At 39.1% G+C, this 26,317-nt stretch overlaps 1 protein-coding gene across 3 annotated transcripts in view; it reads right to left on the reverse strand.

Moving 5' to 3' along the window:
* The window catches only part of ADGRF1 (adhesion G protein-coupled receptor F1), a 133,984-nt gene that overhangs the window by 48,239 nt on the left and 59,428 nt on the right, over window positions 1-26,317 (reverse strand). For 2 of the 3 annotated variants that reach the window (XR_005367801.1, XM_038554261.1), the window contains exons 3-8: window positions 13,911-13,998; window positions 7,861-7,992; window positions 6,008-6,152; window positions 3,552-3,751; window positions 3,341-3,424; window positions 3,163-3,247 (exon numbers count right to left, since the gene is read on the reverse strand). The gene's annotated coding sequence lies outside the window, so the exon portion shown is untranslated. Of the gene's footprint in view, window positions 1-3,162; window positions 3,248-3,340; window positions 3,425-3,551; window positions 4,398-6,007; window positions 6,153-7,860; window positions 7,993-13,910; window positions 13,999-26,317 lie in introns of those variants that run through there. The other variant, XR_005367802.1, reaches the window with a different exon arrangement.

The raw sequence follows: 26,317 nt of genomic DNA on the forward strand, positions 1-26,317 counted from the left end.
CTTTTAATCCTTTTGGAGTTACTTTAGATTTTGGTATGAAACCAGTGTTTACTTTCATTTTCCTCCAAATGAACAGTTATCCCAACTACATATCTTGACCAAACCATTCTTTAGCAAGATAGCTCAGTAATTCTTTATCAGTTTTAAAGGCCACCTTCGTCATATAATAAAATTCTGACTTAAATATTTGCAAATTTTACTGCTGTGTCTTTTCTTCCACTGCTTAGTGGTTAATTAGTATTTTGGTCAATAACATGGTAGAGTGTTATATGCCCAAGAAATATATCATTAAGTTTCTTATGAGAAACAATTAGCCTAATTTTCTAAGGGATTAAGCATAGGGAAGTCTTCAAGCAAAATTGTGCTAAACTACAAACACAAGTGTGCAGGGTTTTCATGGAAAATATAATCTGCTTATACAAAGTCTCTTTACCCAAAACTTCGCAGGTGTGAATCTGTTCCATTGTGACAAGCTACCTAATACCACAAATTTATAGTAAATGCCTGCTTATCCCTAAACAATAAAGGAACTTTTACAATCAGTTTTTTTATGTTATCTTACAATAAAAAAGCAAATAAGGAAATTCTCTTAGACTTTATATTAAAAGACTTTATTTAAAACAAAATGAAAATCTAGAGTTTCCAAAGTCTGTGGACCTCAGAAATTAAAAATGGACATTTGCACTGAGGACCCAGAGGGGGGCCCAATAACCCCCCATCAACAAGATTTAACTACCGTTTGCACAGTTTGAGGGCTACATGCCTCACTGCTGTTCTCCTCTTTACATATTATTTATTCAACTGACTGCCTGCAGGGAATTTATGACAACTCTCTGAAATACCAGGGCACTTTCACACTTATTAATTCTTACGGATTTTCATTCTCGACATCTTAGAATTCCAGGTTTCCACCTGCCATTGAACAGGAGCCTCTGAGATTTTCAGTGGCTTTCAGAGGAGGGGTATGGTAGGAAGGCCTCCATTCTCCAAGGGTTTGTTCCTACAGTTGTGGATTTCCTCAAGGCTGGAACCAGCTGGGCATGTGAGAGGATATATGCCAGGCCATGTAGACCTTTTGCACCATCCCTCCAAATTTCTAGATTATTTTCACAGCTATGAAGACTGGGTATCTATTCCCTCTTGAACTGTGGAGACCCTGACATCCTGTGATCACTTCCTTGCCTACACACAACTCAAACTCCTCGATGTGTTTGGGAACTGTGTTTCCCCTTTTCTGTAACTATGGGTATTTCCTGCCTAAGAACTTAGAGAGAGAACAAGGTAGAATATTGTTAACGTTGCAAATACATGTTTGGATTGGGTGGAACATGGTTTTGTAAGCAAAACTGAGAATTCAGTGACACTGCCCCAGGAATACTACTTCTCCACCTTCTGCATTCTTCACCTTCATAACATCCCTACCACTGGTGACACCTTTTAATACCCAGGACCCTCTTGCTGCTTCCAGCTTGCCCTGGCTCTGAATCAAAGTGCTAACATCAGTCACTTACACCCCAGTTTAAATGAACGAGTTCATTTATTTTTTTCTAGGAGAATATTTGCATTCCTTAAATTGTGGAATGAATGACATCAAAGTGCATATGGATGCAAAGTATCTTCAGCACAACAAGAGATAAATCCTGTAATGGGAACCCTATCCCTACTTGAAAAAACAATTAAAGAAATTTACTCTCTTTTTAGAGAAGTAGGACATGCATACCTATGAGGCATGTCAGCAACAGTTTCCATCAATTTGTGGCCGTGCACAAAATAGAAGGATTTGCAAGTCAACCTGAGAAGCCTCAACATGCCTACATTTATTTTAAATCTTAATTTAAATCTTATTTTAAATCTTGACGCTGGTCCCTACCATTCTGCAAATTAAGTAACCAGAGCATGAAAAGCTAAATAATGTGCTCAAAGTTACAATAATTGCTAATAGTTGAATAAAGTAGTATGCTTGTGGCCGTTTTTGTGAGACTGTTTTGAATTTTGGTTATGGTTTGATAATTAGCAGTGGCTCTATTACAGAAAAAAAGAACATAAAAGGCTGTATTAATCTTCAAATAAATTATAGAACATATGTTTATCTATTTTTATTATTGTTTTTCTATCTGTAATTTTTCACCTATGTGTATTACTATCAGGATTAGGAAAAGCCACAGACATCATTTCTCCACACCTCTGCATTCTGACCTTCTTTCTATACTTTCTTCAGTAATTTCCCATCATCTAGTATATCAGGTTTACATAAATAAATTTATCTTAAAAAAAAAGAGGGGGGGGATCCCTGGGTGGCGCAGCGGTTTGGCGCTTGCCTTTGGCCCAGGGCGCGATCCTGGAGACCCAGGATCGAAGCCCACATCGGGCTCCCGGTGCATGGAGCCTGCTTCTCCCTCTGCCTATGTCTCTGCCTCTCTCTCTCTCTCTCTCTGTGACTATCATAAATAAATAAATAAAAATTTAAAAAAAATATTTAAAAAAAAGACCAATTTAAAAAAAAAAAAGAGGGGGGATCCCTGGGTGGCGCAGCAGTTTAGCGCCTGCCTTTGGCCCAGGGCGTGATCCTAGAGACCCGGGATGGAATCCCACGTCGGGCTCCCGGTGCATGGAGCCTGCTTCTCCCTCTGCCTATGTCTCTGCCTCTCTCTCTCTCTCTCTCTCTATCATAAATAAATTGAAATTAAAAAAAAAAAGAGGGGCACCTGGGTGGTTCAGTGGTTGAGTGTCTGCCTTTGGCTCAGGTCATGATCCTGGGGTACTGGGATCGAGTCCCTCATCAGGCTCTTTGCAGGGAGCCTGCTTCTCCCTCTGCCAATGTCTGCATTTTTCTCTGTGTCTCTCATGAATAAATAAATAAAATGTTTTTTAAACAAGAAGAAAGAAAAGAAAAAGAAAAATTGCTGATTTTCAAGGCCTGTCAGTCAGAAAATACAGTGTATGGCTTTATATTTATTAAGGGAAAGGAGCAGGAGAATGATAATATGGATGAATTTTTGGATTTTTCCTAGTTCAAGGAAGGAACTAAGTTGGGAAGTACTTTCCAGATTTATGCTGGTTCAGGCAAAGCTTATTATGAATTCATCTTAAAGTGAAAATACACTTAATCTGCTCAAGCATCTTTTTATTTTAAGAGATGGCTCAAGTTAATGTATTACTGACCAGGGGAAGTCATGAAACTGATATTTTTAACAAGTATCCATGGTGGCGCCTTCTTTATTCCAGTCCATCTACTTCCCAGGCACACCTGAAAAATAATGGATACTGTGTTCTAATCTCTTGTAGAGAGAAGTGTGTGTACAGTGTCAGAAAACCTGGAGTCTGTGAATCAGCAACTCACCTCAATTTACACAGTCACCAAGAAGATGAACTCTCTTGTCTCCGCTCATTGCTTTTTCCATCCTCTATTCATTTATTTAGCCTTCTTCAGGAAATGGGATTTTGAAATCAGAGTTTTCCCCACAGTGGAAGGGAGAATATCTCAGATGAACCAACCGTACTGGTGATACTAGACACATTCTAAGGAATCAAATGACAGCCATTGGGCTTACCTGGTGATTCCTCTCTTTCACAGCCTTTGGGAGCTTTCCTCCAGTGTATTTGTGGTTCAGTCACTTCTTAATGCTCTTCGGAAAGACATCGTTCATATCTGAACAGCAGCTCACCGGCATTCACATGGGCCCACTGATACATAAGGAACTCCAGGTGCCTGTTGCTGCCCTTGTATGCAGACAAGCCCAAGACACACCCCCTTCAAGAAGGAAAAAAGAAATACTTTTCTGCTGACTCCCTCCCACTTGGAGTGAATACCAGGCCTGGTAAGAGGAAGGAGCTCTGAGACCAAGACCTAATGATTTTGCAGCAAACACAGACAGATTTCTGAAACCACAAAAGGAAAATGGAAGAAAAATGCTCTAGGGGAATGCGGAACACTTCTGTCCTAGATCAGTCTGCTAGCAAATGCCACTCTATCAAGCTTTCATGTCCAGCCTCAGGACAACCCGGGTCATACCCCATAAAGCAAAAGGAATGCAATCCTTCATGTATCATTCCAATTGGGGCAGGTGGGTAATTCCAATGGAGTGAAGGTAGGAGTCCATGTTATTTTTCCATTGCTGACTTTCTCACTCAAAGCCGAAGAACCAACTTAGCTCTTTCCCAGACAAAGGAACCGCAGACCTGCTGGTGGGATAATATGGAATGGAGGCTGGTGAAACAGAACAACAGTGTACATGCTGAAGGTGAATGCTTTCTGTATATTCTTTGCTCTTAGAAAACCTAGAACTAAATCTGATTTTTAACTTTTTAAATAAATGTTTCTTTCCTTCCTAAGGATCCAACAGATTTGAAAACTAGCATTATCTTTATTACAAATGACTTTGAGGTGGCCTTAAGCCACTCCCTATTTTGCAAATGACTTGAAGTGGCTCATAAGGCTAGTGCATCAAAAAAAAAATGATATTAAAATAGAAATAGAAATAAGGGAGCACAAACTATGAAATTTCTATATAAACTACACAAACTATAAAAAGGGAAGTTATAAAAGTAGAGTGGCAATTAAGAAAAAGAATGCAAACAAAAACCTATGCAGCGTCCACATGATTTTATAAATCTGAAACTTCATTTTAGGAGCAGAGCTTCCTAGCATTCAAAAAAAAAGGGGGGGAAGCTAATCGGGTATATTGTTCTTATCACAAAAGAGGAAGCATTCAAGTTCTGAGGAAGGAGAAAATGGTCTTCAGAGCACTAAATTCTGATAGAAATATATTTTTTTAGAAAGAACAATATCCCTAAGACTTTTAGGGCCAAGAAGACCCAAACACAATGTGACCCTCTCATTTCCAACACCAGGTGAACCACATGGTCTGTAGCACAATTCTACATGGTCAAGTCTCAATCTGGTCCAGTAGAAAAGTTGTCCAAAGGACAAAGCCTGCTTGACAATCCCTAATTGCTCAAAGGCATCAACCATTCCTCTTTGTCTCCCATGAGCCCAGGAAGAATAGAACTGATCTCATAATTCAATCAAATCAATTTCATTCTCCTCTGTGCCCTTTTGCCTGTTTTCCTGATCCACCAACCAAATACAGAGAGTCAAGAGCTTCCAGAAGGACTTCATTCAGTTGATCTAGTCCTGAAGTACTAGGACTAGATGCTCTCTTTTCAGTTTGGTGCTGCCCTTTTCCTGTTATCTCTATTAAAATGCAAGTGCCTGTAGGAGCATAAAAGTCACTAATTCCTTAGTGGGAATATGTTCATAAAATGGAACCAATAATCTGCCAATCACTTAGGGAGAAAAGTGGCTGTGGAATTGGAACGGGAAAAAGGGAACGAGTAAGGCAGACAAAATGGCTAATCAATGTGGAGCTTAATGTGGGGGGGTCTTGAAGCTCACAAAGAAGCTCTGTTACTGACATCCAGCTCATTGTGTTGCAAAGCCTAGCAACCTCCCAGGGGCTGGCATATGGCCCTAGGACCCAAAGAGATTCCTATAGTTTCTTATTAGACCAAAAACATTTTAGCAGATAGTAGTAAATTAGGCAACCAATAGACATTAATAATTTCTTGAGCATATTGGTTTGAGGGAAAAATCTGAATCCAAACAAATGAATATATGTAAGAGTTTGTTCATTCCATATTTAATGGAAGGAGATCATAGTATGCCCAATATTTCGTTGTTTCACCAACAGGGTGTGCTTTTGAATTACTGATGACTCACTGGTAAGCCACTTACTCAGCCCTTCTATTTTCCTCCTAATGATCTACCAAGACATGAGACTCTGAACTCCTCAATACTTCCTGGTTAGGTTATGGAGCTCCTCAGTCCCTGCAGAAGATGGGAAGCAAAAGAAAACAGCATGGGTTTTGAGCCCTGTGGTGGCATTGTGACATAGCATTGTCCTGAGCCCAGGAAGAGCTATGTGTGAAGGCAGAGTTGATGAAGGCCTTGCTCCTCTGGTATACAATTGTAATTCTCCTGCTACTACAAAACCTCACAAATGCTCACCTGTGGAGCAGAAGCAAGGTGCTCACCTGAGCACACAAAGGCAGCTAAACAAATGTGTTTTGGTCCATCTCGGTCTACTTTACATCTCTTCTCTGGTAATCATAACCACAGAGCTTCCTTGACTAGGTAGGCTGGGCCCAGCATCCTAGAGAGAACAAGGAGGAAGATCAGAGGCTGAGGAAGCACTTGCAGACCTGTTGTGTCACTTGTTTGCTTGTGCTGGTTTTCTGAATGGTCTGATGGCTTTGGTTTCTCAGCAAGAGTAGAGTCACAGGAATAAACAGCAACAAACCTGAGGCCCTGGAGAAAGGCACTAGCAAACAGAATCACTCATTTGGTTGGAACTTGTTTTCTAAATCTTACCTCATCTTATCACTGGGTGGGTGGAGATATCTGAATGAGGTCAGCAGGTGAACCTGGAGAAGACTCTGGAGGACAGTGTGTATCCATCAGGGATGCTAGGCATTCTTTGCCCTTGGTCTTAGAGAAACTAATCCACAGGCTGCAAACACAATTGGTTGCCTTGAATGATATGGTGACTCTGTGAGATTGGTCCTGAGCTGTTTCAGGTGGCTTCATTCCATATTGTGAAATGACTCAATGCAGTAAGAAATATTTCATGGGTGCCTGGGTAGCTCAGTCAGTTGAGTGTCCAATTCTTGATTTCAGCTCAGGTCATGATCTTGGAGTCAAGGGACTGAGCCCCACATCAGGCTCTGTACTCAGCATAGTCTGCTTGTCTCTCTCCCTCTGCTCTTCCACCTGCCCCCACTCACACTCACTCATTCTCTCTCAAATATATAATTAAATAAATAAAATCTAAAAAAAATTATTTCAAGCGTGTGTGCCTGGGTGGCTCAGGTCATCATCCCAGGCTCCTGGGATGGAGGCCCACATCAGGCTCCCTGCTCGGCAGGGAGCTTCTCTTTCTCCCACTGCTCCCCACCCCGGGTCATGCTCTTTCTCTCTTGCTCTCGTTCTCAAATAAATAAATAAAATCTTTACAAAAAAATAATTCACATTATGGGGCACCTGGATGGCTCAGTCAATTAAGCATCCAACTCTGATTTCAGCTCAGGTCATGATCTCAGGGTCGTGAGAGCAAGCCTTGCGTTAGGCTCCACACCCAGTATGGAGACTCTTAAGCAGTCTCTCACTCTCTCCCTCTGCTCACTTGCTCTCTTTCTCTCTCTCTCCCCCCAAAAAAAGAAAAAAGAAAAAGAAATATTTCAGGTATATTTCAGGTCCCTGAAAGGAACAGTAGACAGAAAGGTTGAGTGTAAAATGTAAATTATAGGGCAGCCTATAGCTCAGTGGTTTAATGCTGCCTTGGACCCAAGGCATGATCCTGGAGACCCAGGATCGAGTCCCATGTTGGGCTTCCCTGCATGGAACCTGCTTCTCCCTCTGCCTGTGTCTCTGTCTCTCTCTCTGTCTCTCATGAGTAAATAAATAAAATCTTTTAAAAAAATGTAAATTATAGTGAGGAAGTTTTCCTAACTAATACGATAAGATTTTATCAAAACAGATATAGTCTCTTAACACACTCAGAACTAGGACTTAAAGAGAAGTGGGCAGGGAATTATTAAGCGAATTGAGGATAAAGCTTGGTTGAAGGGACTTATCAGAAACTCTTGGGGGTGGCATTTAATAATTATTGTAATGCTAATGAGCCTTAAAATAAAGTACATTCAAATAAACAGAAAGTTCACAAAACAGTAGGAAATCTTTTCCCATTGGTATCAGAGACAAGTGTAACAATCTACACACATGAACTCTGGCCCAGGGAGAAAACCAGAGAAGCTATCAGTGATCAAGCACATAGTAACAGCTCACATTTCCTAAGTACTTACTATGTTCCAAGTACTGTTCTGAGTGGTGTCCATGAGCTTTATGTTCCCAGCAGCCTGTGAGGCATTACCACTATCATCCCCACTTCACAGGTGAGGAAATGGAGGTACGCTCCGAGGTATACTCCGCTACTTCTAAAGACAGATGAGAAATGCAATTATTATAGATATATAATATATATCGCATATGTCTATAGATATCTATAAGAAGAGTATTCAATTCTTCCAAAATAACCAAAGAAAAGTGAAAGGCAACATGATGTCTCAGCTGTTAATGAGGCATAGCATTCTTACCATCCAGACCTTTCACAGTAAACTGAAGAGGCACCAAAGCCCTTCAGAATCCACATTTCCATTTCATTCAGGGAGGAAGCTTCAAGTTTTCACTAAAATCCAAGGCTCTGGGCAAGTTTAGCAGGGCCAGACAAAATTCCCCCATTGGCTTTCGGCAGTTCAGAGTGTACAGTATTTGAAGGCCAGAGCTAACACCGAGAAAGAAAGCTATGGACTATAAAAGCAGTAAACTTTGTTTTTTTTCACTCTGCATTAAGAGAATTATACAGCATCAAGCATCCTCCTCTCTAAGCTTCCAGGGGTGGCAGGGAAAGCACACATCTCCCTGCACTCACAGGATGTGGAAAAACATGCAGGTCAGGGCAGCCTCAGTGAAGCTCAATCTGATACAGTTTACAAGAATCCTGCTTTTACTCTGCAGGTTCTGGAATCCCAGACCCTTAACAGTAAGATGCATTTCCCCATTGTCCTATAACAGCAGAAAAAAGAAACACAAACAAGGCTCCAGTACACTCAAGGGTCTGCTGGATTAGAGGCTAAAACCCGAAGGACTGTCACTTAGTCCCCCAGAGAAAAATTCCTGTGGGTGAGAAGCTCTCCCAGGACAAAATAAATCTGATTCTGTGCCTGGACATTTTTGCTTTGACGTTGTGGCTGTACTCAACTTCCTCATGAGGACAAACATCTGAAGATGTGGCCTGAGATTAAGACATTCTTTTTTGCGCAAGTGTTGTTTCTGTTTAGCAAACCGCCAATTGACCCCAGGGCTTCAGAATGTCCTTTAAGCAAAGGGAGACACCTAGTGGCCAAGACTCACCCCATAGCAGAGGCCACCTGTTTACCAAATCCCTGTAGGGTACAGAGGTTTAGATGCCATGAGGGTGAACTGGGACACTTGGTGAGAAGGGAGGAAAAAGAAGAAATGATCTGAATCAGGTAACCTCCGAGATCCTGAGCTACCTGGTCCAGATGCTTGGCAGGGATTCCACTCTCTGTGAAGTTCATTCACTCATCCATTTATTCATTCAACAAACAATTGTGTTAAATATCGACTTAGCTACAAGACACTCTGAGGCCATGGGGACCTCATAATTTATATACACTGCCTTCAAGGACCTTGTAGCTTAACAGAGAGACAAGGCTAGCAACAATCAATTAAAATATACTGTGATAAGGCCAGACCACACTATGTTGTAGTAGTCCATAGAAAAGGCACTCAAACAAATCTCCAAGGGTAAGAATACATGTCTAAACCACAGGTCTCAAACTGGCACCCTGAGAGCCCCATCTGGCCTGCAGATGTGTTTTGTTTGGCCCAAGCAGTATTTTTAAAACTCCGAATTAGTCGCTAACATGTAAACATCAAGGGATTTCACATGAAAATCCAGACTTCAGCTTTTTTTGAAAACTGAGAAGATCTGACAACATTATTTCCATATTCCTGTAGAATGATATTTAACAGGAGCTGGGCAGGGGCTGCTTACTTTCCTGTTCCTTTTTTAAATAACAACAAAGAATTTACTTATTTCAATGAAATTTTGGTAGATTTCATATGAATGGGATGCAAAAGTCAAAATTACAAGAATATATTCATTGAAAATTAGTCTCCTACTATGCCTTATTCCAAGCCAACAAATCATCACCTACAAAGGCACTCAAATAGTGAGTTAGACATTGAATGTATTCCTACCTCATCCCCACACCAAAACTAGTTGCATTTGTATTATTGATTTTAAAACAAAATATGAAACTACAAATACTAGAAGAAAACAAAAAAAATTGTTTCCATTTTATTCTTTAAATAATATATTCATTTATGGAAAAGACCTTTTGTAAAGAAAGACCGTAACTCAGGCATCACACACAAGTTGATATTTGACCACTTAAAAAGGGAGGGGCGGGATTCTTCCTACCAAAAAATATAATGAACAGCAACCAAATACAAATAAGCAACTGGAAAAATATTTTTGATTTACGTCATAAATGACTCCTTTCTTGAATATGTAATTCTTGTTAATCAATAAGAGGCACAACCAAAGAGACATGTGGGCAAATAGGAATAAACAAAAAAAAAGGATACAAATACTTTTGAGATAAATGAAAATGATGAAAAATTATTTTTCACCTCGCAGATGGGAAAAAAAATCAAAAGAAATGATAATATTTTTGTAGGTAGGAGGAAAGAGGCAGTCTCATATACCACTAGTAGGTTTATAAACTAGTAATTCTGTATCAAATTATAAAATGCACATATCCTTTGGACTAGCAATTCTTTTATTGCACTTCCTCTTATTGCACACATCCTTTTATTGCACTTCACTTTGTTGTGCTCCACACATAATGCATTTTTTTACAAACTGAAGGTTTATAGCAGCTCTGAATCAAGCAAATCTATCAGCCTCATTTTTCCAGCAGCATTTGCTGGAAAACAGAGACATGAGTCTCTGTGTCACATTTTGATAATTCTCATAAAATTACAAACTTCTTCATTATTATTGAATTTGTTATGGTGCCGTGTGATCAGTGATTACAACTGGCTGAAAACTCAGATGATGCTTAGCAATTTTTAGCCTAAAAGTACTTTTTAAGTAAGGTACCACACTGTTTTTTTAGAGATAATGCTCTTGCACACTTAGTAGGCTACAGTATAGTGTAAACATAACTTTTATGTGCAGTGGGAAACCAAACTTTTCATTTGACTTGCTTTATTGCTCTATTCACTTTATTGCAGTGGTAAGGAACCAAACTCGCAGTATCTCTAAAGTATGCCTGTATTTCTAGAAATATAACCTACAAATATGCTTGCTTGTGTGCAAAATTATACAAATATATCATTCAAATGCATACCTATACAAATATATCCAGTGCAGAATTATTTTGTAATATGTGAAAATTAGAAGCAGTATAAAAGTCCATCAATAGATGTGGTGGATTGTATTTAAAACGTATTATATGTTCAGAACATATTTTTTTTTGTTTTAAGCAATTGAAATTCTGAAATTGTTACTATAGTGTAAATTAGCTTAAATTAATACAGACATTGGTACCAAGAGTGGGACACAAGCTTTCATAAGAGAAATATGAAAAGTATGTGGCATTTGCTTCCAGTCTGGCAGATGGGAAGCAAGGAAATTTATTGGAAAAGAATAGAGAGAGGTGTTATATGTAATGCAATGAAACATTTGAGTGAAGCTGGATGGCAGATAATGTGCTAACCAAACTTGTGGCTTTAGGCAAAGAAGTTAGAATCCTTTTTAGTATAACAGTGGCTTTCCTTACAGTGCAACTCTCTTAAAAACATAGTTGGTTTTTTAACTATTTTATTCCAATTAGCTCTATGGCCTGTGATATTGTGACTAATAATAAGAAACATGTGTTTGGTCTCTGTCCCTGTTTCTGGCACAGAGCTCCTAAGTTTTATTAAAACCATTGGAATTTCCTAAGTGATGGATGCAGTAAAATTGTCTTATGTTAAAGAGATGATTTTTGTTTAGCATCTAAGGATGCAGGAGCTGGTTGCCAGGAGAACTGAGTGATTGAAGGATTAGAATTTATGGCCCCACCCTCCTAGGGAAGGGACCGGTGTTGAGGGCTGAATCAAACACCAATGACCAATGATTTTATCAATCCTGTCTGTGTAATGAAACCTACATAAAAATCCAAAAGGACAGGGGTACCTGGGTGGCTCAGTGGTTGAACATCTGCCTTTGGCTCAGGTCGTGATCCTGGGGTCCTGGAATTGAGTCCCACATTGGGCTCCCCACAGGGAGTCTGCTTCTCCCTCTGCCTATATTTCTGCCTCTCTCTGTATGTCTCTCATGAATAAATTTAAAAAAAAAATAAAAAATCCAAAAGGACAGGTTTCTGAGAGCTTCCAGGTTGGTAAACATGTGGCAATTTGGGGACAGTGGCACACTGGGAGAGGGAGGGAGCTTTATGCATCTGTTCCATCTGGCAGTTCCTGAGTAATATCCTTTTATAATAAATTGGTAATCTAGTAAGTAAAATGTTTCTCTGAGTTCTATGAGCCACTCTAGCAAATTGAACAAACCAAAGGAGGGAGTCATGGGAACCTCTGATTTATAGCCAGTTATTCAGAAGTATAGGTAACAACCTGGAGTTGCAATTGACATCTGAAGTAGGGGATGTGGGAGGCAGGCTTGTGGGACTTTAACCTACGGAGTCTGATGCTATCTTGACTGACAGTGTCAAAATTGAGTTAAAAGGTAGGATGCCCCACTGGTGTCCAAGTCTTGCTTGGATATGTGGGGGAAACCCGTCCTCTCTCCCACATGCATTGGAAATGGATGCAGAAATTTCAGTGCCAATAGCTATGCTCCCCCACCCCCCATCCTTTGGGAGACCTTTAGGGAATCAGGCCACACCTTTGGTCTCTTTTCCCGGAGCAATTTTTTCCAAATGAAAGGATTTACTTAGAAGCATCTTAATCCAATTGTTTCAGCAACAGATTTGATGGTCATACCCTGACTTGTTCCTTGTCAGGAGGCTTACTTGTAATTGGTCCTACTCACTGAAGTCCACCTCAGTTTTATATTTTACTAGTTAGAGGTAGGAATTAGTTGCATCTTCTGCCTGGAAATTTTGCTTTTTTTAAATTTTCTTCTCTTTTTATTCCTGCTTGAGAACCAGTCATTGTTTTCTTGGAATAAGTAGTGTAAGTGGGCCAGGAGCAGCTAAATGATGCTAATAACTGTTTTTTCAGTTACCTCACTATTTGTTCCAACACCATTTATTGAAAAATCCACCTTTTCCTCATTGTTTTGAGATGTCACTTTCATTAAATATGAAATTCCTGTGTGTCTTGGGGTCTATTTGTGGACTTTGTTGTCCTTTTCATTCATCTGTGTTTACTCAAGGACAAACAACACTATTTGCTGTAGCCTCACTATACATCTTCATATCCAATATAATAATTCTTCCTTATCATTTTCCTTTTTCAAATTTTTCTTTCTACTGTTTAATAATTTTTTGTATAAACTTTAGGAGAATTTTTCCATATAGACTTTAAAATCAGCTTGTGGTCCCTCTCTCCAACAAACACTACCTCCTTCAAAATCTATTTTTTAAAGACTTTATTTATTTATTTAAGAGAGAGAGAGAGAGCAACTGCGCATGAGCAAGGAGAGTGGTAGAGGGAAAGGGAGAAGCAGACTCTCCACTCAGCAGAGAGCCAGATGCAATGCGGGGCTCAATCCCAGGACCCTGAGATCATGATCTGAGCTGAAGGCAGACATTTAACCCACTAAGCCACCCAGGCGCCCTCAAAATCTATTAATATATTTATTGAGATTGTGTTGAATGTAAGGCAAACATAAGGATAATTAATAGCTTTTGAATGTTGGGTTCCCATAATTAAGAATATGGCTTGATTTTCCATTTGCTCGAATAAAATACTGAGGAATGTTTCTAACAAATATACAAGATCCATAATGAAGAAACCTTCCAAATTTACTAAAGAACACAAAAGAGAATTTTTTTTTAGTTACATCCCAGGCTTGTGAGATATATGTGCATGCTCACATGTGTCATTAAAATATAAAACAAAATTAACCTGATATTGAGAAATATTCCACTCAGGATGATGTTCCATTGCAAGTTTACCATGAAATTGCAAAGAGGAGCTTCTGGGATAAATGGGGAATAAAAGATACACCTTTAAAAAGAAATACATTTATTTCCTAAAGAAAGAGTGGCAGGGGAGGGGAAAGAAGCCAGGGAGACAGAAAAAATATACTCACTTTTGCTGCTCTGGCTATTTATATTTGTTACTGCTCCTGCTTTATGGCCCTGGGATATGATGTGGGTTTGCAGACAGCTCCTATTTTCCTGCACACCGATGAAATTTAAACAAGGTCAGAGCATGCTTAATTATCCATCTATATTTGTTACCCACCCCACCTTTTTGTCCCTTTCCTTTCCTCCTCTTGCTCACCTTGGCAGTTCCTCTGCCTTGCAAGGGCATGGTGGAGGAGGGTACTGCAAATCATGAAGAATAAATCCCAAAGCTCTCTATTGCAGTATGTGTTCGGTGCTCTGGCAAGCGTTGGTACTGATTAGTAGCAACCTCTCTTAAAAGACCTCTTTTAACTTGACTTAACTCTAATTTTCAGACCTCAAAGCAGACTCTTATGTGGAGTATTCTCAAATTTAATGCTTCTTTCACAGATTCTGTAAGCCTTTATTCATAAACTTGATCAAACACATCCTCACACTTAATGACTCTGCCAGCTAGAGACCTAATTTATAATTTGTCATATAAAAAACTTTTTCACAAAAAGTTTTAAACAAAAATCCACATCAATCCACATAGAGAATTTTAGGAGCTGGTGTCAATTTATCTTTATAAACCCATATTCTTTTTTCTAGTTCCCTCTCATGACAGCAACTCACAGTTAGGCAGCAGGCCAGACTTTGGGGTGCAGTTGTTTAAAGTGGGAAGGCAAACTTAAATGGTTCATCAAATGCCTGAACAGAATAAACAAAAACACAAGCACGCTTAATTTACCAATTGTGTTATTAGTCAGGGTCCTCCACAAAAATAGGACCAATAGGCTGTACGTAGATAGAAAGAGATGGATTATAAGGGATTGGCTCATGTGAATGCAGAGGCTCAGAAGTCCAAGATTGGCCATGGGCAGACTGGAAACCCAAGTAAGATGATGTGCAGCTCCAGTTCAGAACTGAAGCCCTAAGAACCAGGAGAGCCAATGGTGTGGGTTCCAGTGTGAAAGCTGACAAATTCAAGATCCAAGATCCCAGAAGAGTCTAAATCTGAGGGCCAGGAAAGACCTGTCCCTGCTCAATCAATCAGGTGACAATATTCTCTCTATTCACAGGGAGATCAGTTTTCTTGTTCTGTTTAGGCCTTCAACTGATTGGTTGAGGGCTACTCACATTATGAAGGGCAATTTGCCCTATGCAGTCTATCAATTCAAATATGAATCTCATCCAAAAACACCCTCACCCTCGTTACAAGTTAACTGCCATAAATGGTCCAACCCATATGGTTCTGGATTTTTCATGCTGCTCTTATTGGCCTCCACATGATTTCTATCCCACTCTTCAAAAATTATAATGTTGTACTTTTTTGTTGAGACTCATCTATTTAACCAACCAAAAATAGATGAAAATCAATGAGATATTGGGTATTGCACAAAAGCCATCAGTACATCAAGAGCTACCATCTTTTGTCCATGGTATGGAAAATTTCTGGCACTTCATCTGGATCACCTTAGCCATCTGATCCCATAGATAACTCCTCTTACCTTGGTAGGTGTCAGGTAACTGGACACACAATACATGAAGAGGCCTATATTCAATCCAACTGACCCTAACAACTGACTAGCTAGAACAATCTGGACCCTTCAGGTTCACTTAACAAGCATCAAATCTGTGTTTACCATGACCCAACATTTCAAGAGGTCTCCAAGGGCAACATCTTTTCAGGGTGAATACTTGGGAATGGGGAATACACTGAGAATTACTAATATCAGTGCTTACCTACATTAAGGCACTTTAAAGTATTGGTTTGCCTACTAGATACAAGAAATAAAATCTAAGAGAAAGAAAAGAAGCTTTTTTTTTTTTTTTTTTTCCTGAGAGTAGACTATTTCAGGTCTTCAGAAAAAAAGGTGTAATGATTCACAGAATAGGTTTCTATACTAAGAAACAAGGAAAACCTCCAATCAAAGAAAATGTGAGGATCCACCTTTCTCTGTGGTGTGGATAGGGAGAGTAGTGAATTTCATCTGGGCACAATACCTATGCAATTCCCCCACTGAGTCATGGAACCTGTTGAAGTTGCTTCTCCCTGTGGTTGTCCCACAACAAATGGACCACAGTGCTTCCTCCAACCACCCACCCCCGGTGCCACTTACTCTTTCCTAGGACACAAATAGCCTTTGAATAGAAATAACCAAGACAATTCCACTTATTTCTCACCTCCTAATTTCACGTTTAGGAACACAGTAGTTCCAGAAAATGTTCTGCATGTATTTACTTAATTAAATTTCACAACAACCATCTCTGAAGTGTTCTATTTGTTTCTTCCATGTTATAATGATGAAAAAGGCTTTGAAAGGTTAGCCAGCTCATTGAAGGTCACAGAATCAGCAGAAAAGCTGACTCTGAAAATTAGGTCTGTCCACCTTGGGTTTCTGAGCTTTTCCTTATTTATCCTTAAATCATGACTTAATGCTTCTATGTCCAAATTTAGAAATCATGAGACTTTAAGTATATGGTTTTAAGGAAACTTTACCAGTCGTAGGATACTTCAAAGGATGAAATTCCCCCATCTGTGCAATGAATAAAAGTTTCTGGACCTATATTGGTTAAAAGAAATTCCACTTCAGAGATTTTTTTTTGGGGGGGGTCTCAAAACATAATTTAAATTACTGCTTTAAATTCTTAAAAGCAGTTTGACCATTTGAGGAGACAATGGGAGCCCTGACTCTAGCTGTTTCATAACTTTACTCAAAATCATATGGCTGAAAATTTTTCTTTTTTCTTTTCTCCAGCTTTATTGAGATATAATTGGCCTATATCATTGTGTAACTTTAAAGTGTACAATGTGATGATTTGATATATGTGTATATTGTGAAATGATCACAATAAAATAATTTGATTTAACTAACTCAAGCTTGAGAGGACTGAGGGAACTGAAGAGAGTTTCTTTAATTACTGAGGGACTTCTCTGAGCTAAATACTAGCAATCCCTACCCTCAGGGGACATACAATTAATAAAGGACATGGACAAACAAACAATAATAGTGTAACCACCCCACTCATCATAATGGGAATTGGAGTCTAATAGAGCTGGTGATGAGCAGACTCATCCAGGTCATTTCATCAACCTCACAATGAGCTGACACTACATCAAATGAAACTGAATTTGGGAGATCTTACTTATGTTGCTACAGCTGACTTTTCTATAACATTAATATTATAGCTAAGTGTTAGATCAGCAGATGCCCAAAGAAATACTGAGCACCTAACCCATGTCTGAGTACAGAAAATATATATAAATTACACCCATTCTGCCAATCAAATCCACTGCACATTTCTTCCCAGAACTCCCTCTTGCCTCTCCTATTGCACCATGAAAAACAGATAGTGCAAGGGTTAAGAATAGGGGCTCGAGGTACAACTGCTGGTTTTGAAGTCAATTCTACTTTCTTGGCTGATGACGCTAAATAAGGCATCTTAACTCCTAAACTTATCCATAAACCTACCTCAATTCATGCCTATCTCAGAGGGTTGCTGTGCAGATTAAATGAGACAACGTATGTAGAGTGCTTTTCTAACAACTAGCATAGAAAAATGCTTTTAAAAATGTGGCTTCCTCAAACAATAGCCATTTCCTTCTTCTCCATCTCATCAAGTCCTACAGTGAATTAAAAGCCTGCGTTGAGTTCTCTTTTCCATGGCTATTTTCTCCCTTGCTATTCTGGCTTTTAATAGGATGACTTCCCTTAAATAATCAACACCACACATGTAAGCCTTGGATAATAGGCTTATTAGATTCTGACAACTCCTACAAAGGAAGTTGGTTGGGATGGGTAAGGGGCAAACGGGCAAGCACTATTTCCATAATGTTGCTCATGCTGGTCCAGGCTGGCCAGGTTGCTGGAGTGTTCCAGAGGGGACCAGTGGAGATCAAAGACCACACTTCTATCTTCCCCTCCTTCCCCTTCAATCTACTTTCTAGCTGTATAACTCAAGGTAAGGACAGGTTTGGTTGCTTTACCTATAAAATGGGCAGGATCCCATTTCTCCTAGCTGAAGTCAGGAAGCTGAACCATATCCTAGTTGAAAGGCCTCCTTCACCTCTGATCTGAGATTCTCCTGGCACATGTGTGCTGGGTGTGAGAGGGTGCCTCACCCCAAAGCCAGGTGGCCAGTACATCTGGCCTCCCCAGAGGCATCCATACCCTCTGAGTGAACAGGACATGCTGTTCTTACTTCCCTCTACTCCCTCCAAAATCTGGAATATCTCTCCAGTCAGGCCATGAGCCAACAGCTACTAGAACCCAGGCTGCCAGCAGGGCAGTACCCAGGGCTCACTGATGTAAATACTGATGAGGAATGATTGAAGTTTGGCTCTGTCTGTCCCTTTATGTGCTATCTTCAGCCAAAGGCCTGCAGGCTTTCATCTGCTGAGCTGGGCATCATTAAACAACATTATTCTTCCTTCCTGCCTCAATGGCCACCCCTCCTTCTGGCTGCTGTCTCAAAGGAAATAACCAGCAAAAAACAGACAGCCCCTGCCATTTAGACCTCTTTTAAATGCGGGGGGATTCTGGAGTTTTCTCCAGCATCTCTAATTCTTTACTTTCTTTCCTGGTGACTAACCTCAAAGAGGAATGACAGACAGACAGAAGAGGGGACTCGAGACTTCTTTTGGCCGGAGAAAGAAATGATTTATGACTGAAGAGTTCTGATTCCGTCTGTAACCAGGCAAGGCCCATCTGCCTCCAGGTCTTCCTTAGACAATGCAGGATAAGGTCCCTGGTGAGAGTAACCCACAGCCCAATGCCAATGCTGTACCTCACACACACACTGTGGGCACACAGCTGTCTGTGAAGACCATCAGGGCATTGCATTCAACTGTGTAGGTTGTGTTTTCCCAAGGGCACCTGGCACAGTCAGGGCTGAAACTCAACTTGGTCTCCACTTGCCAAATCATGTGTCACATCTGTCCAGCCTGCTGCCTTTTCTGGTTTTTACAAAGTCCCTGTAAAGGCTAGCGTGGGCACTCAGTGGGTCTGTGTCTCTTGTCAGCCATGCTGGATAGATGTCCAAATAGAAGATCCATAGCATCCTATCAGCTGGCTGTTCTCTCACCTCCATACCTCCCTATGCTATGACTTCCTCCTCCTCCTTCCTCATCTTTCCTTCTTCCATTCCCTCCCTCTTCTCTAGTCATTCTCTTTTTCCTCTCCTCCTTTCCCATTCCTTCCCTTTCCCCCTACTCCTTGTTTCCAATATATTTTCACATACTGAATGGCTAGATCTTTTCCAAATACTCAGAAACAGTCTGGAAGGAAGGGGGGCAGGTAGGAGTGGGAATGAGTCTTTGTATTCAGATCACAACCTTTGTTTCTTTCTAAATTGTGGCCTTGGGATTAATCACAGGCTATTCTGGGAGATGGCAGAAAACACCAGGAGGGTAGATTTAAGAAACTTTGGGAAGAATTTAAGGAGGTTATTTAGCTCTGCCCTATAGAAATTGGTAGGCACAAATGGTGACAGTATACCTAAGTGCTATTTTCCTTTCTAGTTGACTGCTGTAATAGGCAGAACAATGTCCCTCTTTCATCCTGGAGATGTCCATGCCCTAGTCTCCAGAATCTGTGAATATAATACCCTACATGACCAAGGAAACTCTGCAAGATAACTAAATTTACAGTTGACCTTAAAATAAGGAAATCATCCTGGATTATGAGGGTGGGCTCAATCAAATCACAGAAACCCTTAAAGCCGAGAGCTTTCCCCAGCTAGAAGCAGAAGAGATATGTAGTAAGGAAGAAAGCAAGAGAAATGCAGCAGATGGTGGAGTGGGAGAGATATGAAGTATGAGAGGGACTGACACATCACTGCTGATTCTGAGATGCAAGGACTATAGAGGGGCCTCCAGGAAATGGTGGAAAGCAAGAGAAGTGATTAGGCAGCCATTAGGAGCAAAGACCATCCCCTGTCTGACAGCCAGGAAAGAAATGTAAACCTCAGTCCCACAACCACAAGGAATTCCATTCTGCCAACAACCTAAAAAGGTTTGGAAGTGAATTATTGCCCCAAGCTCCCATTAAGGAATACAGCCTTGTCAACCCCTTGAATTTAAGCCAGTAAGACCCACTTCAGACTTCTAACCTACAGAATAATGAAATAATAAATGAGTAAGTCACTAGACTTGTGGTAATTTGTTAGAATAGCAATAGAAAACAATTGTCAAAGACCTCTGAGAAGGTAAAATAATTTCCTTTTCTTCAATTTTTCCTTTTATAAATAATGTTCTGGTTATTATTTATGTTCATCTAATTACCCCAAAACTTAGAGGTATAAAAAATAAGCAATTGTTTTACTCCTGTGTTTATGAACAATGATTTCAGAAATGGTGCAGCTAAGTAATTCTGAGTAATTTTCTCAGCCATTTGCAATTAGATATTATCTAAGACTGCAAATATCAGAAGGCTTGCCTGGGCTGGACAGCCAAGAAAACTTACTTCCAAAGCTAGCACTGGATACTGGCTGTTGGCTGAGAGCTCAGCTGTGATGGTTGACGGGAGTGTTTACTTGTGGCTTCCAGTATGGTGGACTCAAAGTAGATGGAGCAAGCATACAAAGATCCCCAGACAGAAGATGCATAGCTTTTTCTGATCTAGCCTCAAAAGTCATGCGTCTTAGTCAGTTTGGGCTTCTATAACAAAAGTACCATAGACTTGATGGCTTAAACACAGAAGTTTATTTCTTAGAGATTGAGAATCTGGGAAGTCCAAGATCAAAGTGTTGGCCAATTTGGTTTCTGATGAGAACACTCTTCCTCAGTAGCAGATGGGCACTTTTTTTTTTAACACTATCCTCCCATGGTAGAGAGAGGAAGCAAGCTCTCTTATGAATCTTTTCATATAAGGGCACTAATCCCATCATGAAGACTTTATCCTCATGACCTAATTACCTTTAAAGACTCCATCTTCAAATACCATTGCATTTGGGGATTATGTTTTAACACATGAATGGGGAGGGATGCAAACATTCAGTCCATAGTATTATAGAGCTAAAAGTCCTGGATAATACACATAAAACAAACATAAGAAGGCCCTGAAAAGTGAAGAGAAGAAGACAAAACCACTAAGGATCTCTGAACACAAAAAATGACATGTTGGTGAGTCCCTTGTGTTTTCTTTTTTTTTTTCTTTTCTTTCTTTTTTTTTTTTTCATATCATCCAGACATGGAGCTAAAGAAGCTGGCAATCCAGGAATGTTAACAGGTATAATCACAAAAAACCCCAAGGAATACCACAGGAAAAGGGCAAATTAGCAAAGCAGAAAACCTTTAAACAATAATCATTCTATTGCAGGCAAATACAATAGAAAAACTGTGGCCCTACCTCAAACCCATGCCAGAAAAAGCAAAATGGGGAGCCTAGGATTCCACTGTCACCAGGCTGTAATGAGGCACCCAAGGTCTCCTGCAAAGGTGGTATCAGAGAAAGTGGAGTAGGGACCTGGGACACCATTCCTACCAGATATATAAGTCCTGTTCCCTGTCCCTCTGGCTTCAGTAGAGACACATGCATAGTCTAGACTTCTATTCCCACTTGGCAGTGGCAGTAATGAGGCACAGCTTACCTTCTTTTGTAGGGGGGTGTCAGAGGAAGTATAGCATAGAGTCAGGACTTTCACCAGTGCCCAGATATAATAAGATCACCTCATCTCCAGTGTCAGTAGAAACAGAAACAAGGCAATCCTACCCTTCTCAGCCAGGAAGGTATCAGTGAAAGCTTAATGGGGAGCCAGATCTCTCACCCTTACTCAGTAGTAATGAGAAGCCCCTCATTTGAGTTTCAACAAAAGCCAAGTGAGAACCTGGACTTCTCCTACAGCACAGTAATGAGGGATTCCTCTTTTCCGCTAGAACAGTGTCAGAAAAAGACAGCTAAAACCGAAGGTTTCAATAAGTTCTATTGTCTCATAATATAATGCTCAAAATGTCCAGCTTTCAGTAGTGAATCATTTGTCATATCAGGAACTGGGAAGATCATGGAGTGAATAAAAAGAAACAATCAAGAGATGCCAATACTGAGATGACAGAGATGATAAAATTGCCTGCTAAATATTTTTAAAAGATTTTATTTATTTATTAGAGAGCCAGAGCAGGCACTAGTGAGGTGGAGGGGAAAGGTAGATGGAGCAGTTGACTCCCCACTGAGCAGGGAGCCTGATGCAGGACTCCATCCTAGGACCCTGAGATCACGTTCTGAGCTAAAGGCAGCTGCCCAACTGACTCAGCTACCCAGGCACCCCTCTAACAAATATTTTAATGCAGCTATAATGATAATGTTTCAATGAGCAGTTATAAATATGCTTGAAACTAATGAAACAGTAAAAAGTCTTAGCAAAGAAACAGAGGACACAAAGAAGCAAATGGAAATCTTAGAATGGAGAAGTGAAAAAAAAAACAAAATAAAAACCCAATGTATAAGATAAATAAGTATTAGGGATGTAATGTACTACATGTGGACTAGAGCTAACACTGCTATACACTAATATACAGGAAAGTTGTTAAGAGAATAAATCCTAAGAGCTCTCATTACAAAGACATTTTTTTTTCCTTTTTCTCTTTTCTCTTTTTATTGTACCTATACGAGAGAATGGATGCTAGCTGAATTTTTTGAGGTAATTATTTCACAATACACATAAATCAAACTATCATACTGTATGCTTTACACTTATACAGTGACATATATGTCCAATAGTTTTCAATAAGACTGAGGTAGAAACTCAATGTTGAGTTCAACAATAAAATAGTGGGCACAGGGGAAAGAATTAATGAATTTGAAAAGATAACAATAGAAATTACCCAATCTGAACAACAGAGAGAAAATAGACTGGAAAAAAGTGAACAGAGCCTTGGGACCTGTGGGATTATAACAAAAGATTTACCATTCATTAAAGTCATTGGCTTTCCAGAAGGAGAGGAGAAAGCAGGCAGGGCTGAAAAGGACTAAAAATAATAGCGACAGAAATCTTTAAAAATTTGACAAATGACATAAATTTACAGATTAAAGAAGCTGAACAAAGTTTAAATAGGATAAACCCAGATAAATCCACACCAAGGCACATCAAATTCAAACATCCGAAAATTAAGACATAGAAAAAAAACTTAAAAGTAGTTAGAATTGATATTTTACTTATAGTAAGAAACAATTAAATGACAGTTTATTTCTCATCAGAGACTATGAGACAGGAGACATTTTTTGAATATTGAAAGAAAAGAATTCTATATTTAAAAAAATCTTTCAAGAATGAAGAGCAAAGTGAGACATTTTCAGACAAAAGAAAACTAAGAAAATTTATCAATAGCAGTGCTACCCTAAAAGAATGGCTAAAAGAAATTCTCTAAATAGAAAGAAAACAATCAAAGAAGGAAATTTGGCATATCAAAAAGGAAGAAAGAACTTGGTAAGTAAAAATATGCATAGATACAATAGACTTTTCTTCTTTTGAGTTTTCTAAATTATATTTTAATGTTGAAATAAGAAACCATATTGTTATTTAATATGGTTCTAAATCTGTATGGGGGAAATACTTGAAACAATTATAAATGGTAGAGGGTAAAGAGACATAAAAGGAGGCAGAGATTCCACACTGATATGCCATGACCAAGTGAAGCTTATTCCAAGAATGAAAGACCAGTTCAATATTGAAAAATCAATGTAAACTACTATATTAACAAGTGAAAGAAGAAAAATCAAATGATCATATCAATGGATGCAGAAAAACATGTTACAATTCAACATCTATTCATGATTTTTAAAAAAACTCTTAGAAAACTAGAAATAAAGAGGATTTTTCTCAATTTGATAAAGAACATCTACAAAATGCCTAGTTTACCTTTCGCTTAATAGGAAAAAAAAACAGTACTTTCATCCTAAGATCAGAAACAAGGCAAGGATATCTATTCTCATCACTCTTGCTAGTATGACACTGAAAGTTCTAGGCAATGCAAAAAGGCAATAAAGGAAATAAAAGTTGTACAGACCAGAAATTAAGAAATAAATCTGTCCTGATTTATAGATAACATGATTACCTACCAGAAAATCCCAAGGAGAACTAAAATACACACACACACACACACACACACACACACACACACACACCACAACTCTTTGAATAATATATGCATTTAGCAAATTCGCAGAATCCCCATGTAAAATCAATTGTACTTCTGTACACTAGCAGTTGCATTCCCAGGCATTTGTGCAAATGTATGTTCACACAAAAAGTTGTACATGAAGATTCAGAGCAGCTTTATTCATAAGAGCCCCAAAATGGAAATATCTCATATGCCCTTCAACAGCTGAATGCTCAAACTGTGTTGCATCCTACCATGAAATACTTCTCAGCAATGAAAAGAAACAAACTATTGATACCTGCAACATGCTCTGAGTGAATTCCCAGAGAATTACGCTGAGTGAAAAAAGCCAATCCCAAAAGATTATATGCCATATGATTCTATTTATATAACATCCTTGAAATGTCACAATTATAGAAATGGAGAAAGATTAGTGGTTTTCAGGGCTTAAGAAGAGGGTATGGATGGGAAGGAAATGGATGTGACTATAAAAGGCAACATTAGTGATCCTTGTAATAGAAATGTCCTATATCTTCCTGACTGTATCAATGTCAGTATCTGAATGAACTGCAATACTGAACTGTAGTTTTACACTATATTTAGTTGCCATTAGAGTTAATAGTATACTGGAACTCTCTGTTTTCTGCAACCCTTTGTGATTCTACAGTTATATCAAAATAAAAAGGCTAATTAAAAAAATCAAATGAGCACATCATGCAGCAATTCAAGGTAAATTCACTAAGTTTTTAAGAAAGCAAACAACAAATAAAAGACATGCAACTGACTTCCACTCAGTTCTGTGGGTTCCAAACAAGTCATAACACCATTCTACATTCAAGCAGAGGGGAATTAGACTTCACCTATTGATGAAGGCATAACAAGCTCACTTTATAGAAAGGCATGTGGAATGGGAGATGTTGTGGCCATCTTTGGAAAACACAATCCAAGAGTGTGATTTACCACTATTCTCTCTCTCTCTCTCTCTCTTTCTTTTTCCCTTCTGGAAAAGAGCTGGAGAATAAATGAGTGAATCCTTTTGCCCTATATCATATCCCTTCTCTTTCAAAACTATTCTGTAGCTTCCTTTATTTAGGTCTCTGCCTTCTTGGACTATTTTTCAAAAAGTCGTTGATGTTGAGATAGTTGCCGGGAGTTTTCTGAATGTTAATTCTGGGATGAAAGAACAGAAAAATGCTGTACTAATGGTAGGTCTAAGTCTGCTTTAAAAAAAAAAATGTGTTTCTGCAAAGGTTGATTGTGTTTTGTAAATAAAGTTATCTCTTAAAAGTCCTTTAGGAGACTATATTATTGGGGCACCTGGGTGGCTCAGTGGTTGAGCGTTTGCCTTTGGCTCAGGTCATGATCCCGGGGTCCTGGAATGAAGTCCTATATCAGGCTCTCCACAGGGAGCTTGCTTCTTTCTCTGCTTAGGTCTCTGTGTCTCTCATGAATAAATAAATAAAATCTTTTTTTTAAAAAAAAAGGAGATGGTATTATTGAAAAGATTTTATAACCAACTTTAATAAGAGCTTTCACATGTCATCCCTGAATTTATGTGTCAAATTGTCCTGAATTCATCAATTTTACAAAAAATAAGGGATATTCTTTATGTATTTGGCAAAAAATTTGTCAAGTATTTCCTTTAGGGTAAGGGACATGTGATTCCTGTCTCCAACTCTAAAAGTCCCTCCATCTTTGTGTTCACCATAATAATATGAACTGTTATTCCAGTAGCAATGAAGAATTTGGGCAAATCCATCCCAAGTTCTTGGTTGAGTTCTTTCTGCTGGACTTACCATAATCTGGGGGTAGTGACCTTTTTATAATCCATCAGCTGTTGAATAAATAGATAAGAAGCCTAGATAAAGTGAAAGAAGAAAGTTTGCTCTGCTTAAGTCATGATATTTGTTCAATCTATAAGACAAACTGAAGACCTAAAAGTGATTTTTTTTTTTTTTTGCTTAAAATAAGATATAGCTGAATCTCTATCATTGGTTTCATGGATGAGAAGTTTCCTGTCTCTTCAATACCTATAATTAGAGATAAGTTTTTAATTGCAATTATCCTTGGGAGAGAAGCTCACTAGCTTGAATTCACACTAATAAATGACTACTCATACATTATTTTCTGAGGTATTTTGGGGCTGAGCTCTAATCTGTGGATGGCGTAGGGAGTGATTAAGTGATAGACCAGTTGAAGGGCTCTTTTCTCTCCCAAAAGAGAAAGCGTATCACATGGAGGGTTAAGAACTATAGCAAGAAGAAGCTACTTAGACAGAAACATTACAATTTT

Source organism: Canis lupus, chromosome 12, assembly GCF_011100685.1.
Source record: "Canis lupus familiaris isolate Mischka breed German Shepherd chromosome 12, alternate assembly UU_Cfam_GSD_1.0, whole genome shotgun sequence".
In the NCBI taxonomy this organism is placed as follows: Eukaryota; Metazoa; Chordata; class Mammalia; order Carnivora; family Canidae; genus Canis; species Canis lupus.